Below are 3,285 nucleotides of genomic sequence, written 5' to 3' on the forward strand. Positions count from 1 at the left end.
GATTCGAACATGGTTTAAAGAGAAAAAGTGGCAACATTGCTTTTTCGGGTATACAGTTGCTAGCTGCGTTTCAGTGATCGCCGATCGAGATTTCTTTTATTTTGCATTACATATTTGGATAAAGAAAAGTTAAGCAAATTCAACATCGATTTGATACTGATAGATCAATTTGTGATCAACTCTGTTTGGTTTGTTTCCTAATTAAGTGAGGAAATTTTAATTGAATGCACCGACAAATAAATATATACACAGACAAATGTTCGGTTATGGTTAAAACAATTCAAGTTTTTGTATTGAATTTTTGGTTTAAAATTTATTTTTTCCTTTTCAGAAGGGTTTTTGCACATTATCTTCTGCGTGAGAATTGATCGTAATATATACGCATCTAAATAAGAGACTGGAACCCGGCTGTTTGTCAAAAGCATGCGATTTCGAATTCGCGTAAATGTACATTTGCTAAATGCTATAGCATGAACGCTCTTCGAAAACATATGTTCGAAAGTGCTAAATGTTGCATTTTAAATGCAGCAAAAACGCTGCATTATACTATGTTCAAATTGACGAGTTTAACATGTTAAATGGGCTTGAACCAGTTAAATGAACAAAACATGTTCATAAACAAGTTAAATAGCATGCAATTGTTGTTGGAAAATTGAACCAGTTAAATCATTTAACTCGTTTGAAAACCAGTTCAGCGCAGAGTTGTATCAGAAAGCTTTCTGCTTCAGCCAATCAGAATGAGCCGAAAGCTTTCATTTGACACGCCAACAGGGTTAGAGTTTCACTACGATCGTAGTAGATTTACTACGGTTTCAGAGAAAATTTTAAACTTTCTACGCTACTCCGCTTTACCTACGATCTGCTACGTTTTTAATTCCAAAATAATAAAGTACGCCTTTTGCAGTATCTAAACTATAAAAAGAAAAACATAAAATAGAATTATTTTTCTTTTTAATACAAACATGAATTGATGAATTCAGGTAATTTTTAAGGTATAATATAAATAATATTAGACTAATTTTTATTTTTATGTAGCACATACTATATCTTAATAAAAATATGCCTCTTAAAGGTATTCTTTCTGGAAAATGGCATAAATTTCGTAATTTTTCCACGATAATAATAGTTGAAATGGTATTTTAAAGATAGTTGTATCCTCTCTTTCGCTAAAATATGCAACACTTGCTTCAAATATGAGATGATAACTCTGTCATTAAAAATCCATTTGGTTCCTTACTTTGGCTAAAGAGAGATTGTAGAGTCTAAGGTTTATAGGGTTAAGTTCCAGGGAAACAATTGGAGGATAGCGTAACGCATTTTCGGCGAATAAAAAATAAGGATCGGCAGCCATTTTTGCATACTTAACTGAAAAAAATGTCTCTTTGGATTATGACGATCTCCAGTAAACGAGGGACCTATAAAAAATACTACTATGGAACATTATTTTCTGCTACGATTTTCCGATTTAAGCTTGCCGCAGTTCTAACCCTGCACGCCATTTATTTGAAATCAACCGTCAAAGTTAACTCGAAATGTTCGATGTGGACGATTGTGTTTTACAAAAAGCTTTTTTTCATTTAACAAGTTAAATGGGGCCAATTTGAACGTAATATTACTCTCACAAAAGTAGTTTGACGTACAGGTTTTTTGGCACCTGTTACCATCGTATATACTTACAAGTATGGAATCCTATGTCCCTTTTTGTCTATTATCTTTATAACAGCGGGCGTGCCTGCCAAACTGAAAAGCATGATGGCAACAATGTTTGACAGGCACGTTCGACGATGCGAACGGCAATGGAAAGTAAGAAATGGAAGATGGATGACATGAGAATGAAAGAATTACGAAATAGCAGATTGTGGAACCAAAACGAATTACAAAAATCTGACCGTTCCCACGACAGTTGGGTCTACGCAAGGCACATTAAACAGGTAGTATCAGTAGAGCAAAAACAACATTTGCGTGTATTTTGTTGTTGCTTCTGGTATCGAAACTGTCAAAAACTGTTCTGAATTTTTTCTTCTAAATCAAAGCGTGCCATGTGAAATACAAAAAATTATAAAAAATAAAAAATTGAAATTGGAAAAAATAAAAATTGATGCAACTTTCTTTCCTAGTATATTTGTTTGCTTCTCGAAGCATTGATCCATCCTTTACAAGGGCCAGTAATCAGCGGTTGTGCTGCTGAGTTGGGCGAACGTTCCAAAAGCTGCTATTCAATCGCTTGTTTTGTATGGAAAAAGGTTTCACATGCAAATGGATTTTAACAATTCAGAATTTTTGTGAGAAAAAATTAAAAATACTTGACATTTTCGAGACCAAATAATTTGAAAATAAATCTACTGATACTACCTGTTTAATGTACCTTGGGTCTACGCAATCGGAACGACCCAGATTTATATTTGGCCAAGGACTGTCACTCCAGAAACACTCCCCAAAGACTCTTTGGGGAGCTTGTATGCTGCTACAATAACAACAACAATGCGAATGACGTCAAAAAGAGTTGTTGTGTTGCGCCATTCAATATTAAAAAAAATGTTAGTGTGGTTAAATACTCTTTTTATTAAGTTGAAAAAACTACATATTTCGCCAGCCAAAAAGTGTATAAATAAATATATAGCATCATGCTATAAGATTTCTTTATACAAACGGTATATGCTTATGGCCTTATTCATACAAAAAAAATAGATTTAAAGAGCTCTATAAAGTAACATAAAAAAAAAAATTATTTGTTTACTTTTTAAGAATTTTGGTATAACATTTAACTTAACGTTTTGTGCACCGATCTCTTTTTCTGTTTATTATTCTCGAATTTTTCTTTTCCTTAATACTCATTTGACTGAGTTTCAATTATACCCAGTAAAAATCATGATAAAAATATTAGAAAGTAAAACAATTCTCTTAATTCGTCGGCCATGATTTTTTTCTGACATTTGCAAACATTTGAAAATCATATAAAATATAAAATAAAAAAATGAAATTGTTCACAATTGTTGTTTCAGATTAAAAATGAGAATGTGTGTAAGCTTGATTTCGAATATTTAAATTATATTGCTGGCAAACGTCAGACTGTCTCTCAATGACTTTACCTTTTAATATTTTTATAATGGTAAAAATCAAAATATTTTATCATCAGTCACTGACTAACTCGCATAGTGAACGGTAGTGCTTTCTTGCACAAGAAGTAGTACATTTTCTTTTGTGCTATATTCGCACCATACTTCATACAAACATAAATATAATATCCGCGAATACATACATTCAATCACTTAAAATGGGGATAGA

The sequence above is a fragment of the Rhagoletis pomonella genome, unplaced genomic scaffold (genome assembly GCF_013731165.1).
Source record: "Rhagoletis pomonella isolate Grant_MI unplaced genomic scaffold, Rhpom_1.0 Rhpom_scaffold_00188, whole genome shotgun sequence".
Taxonomy (NCBI): domain Eukaryota; kingdom Metazoa; phylum Arthropoda; class Insecta; order Diptera; family Tephritidae; genus Rhagoletis; species Rhagoletis pomonella.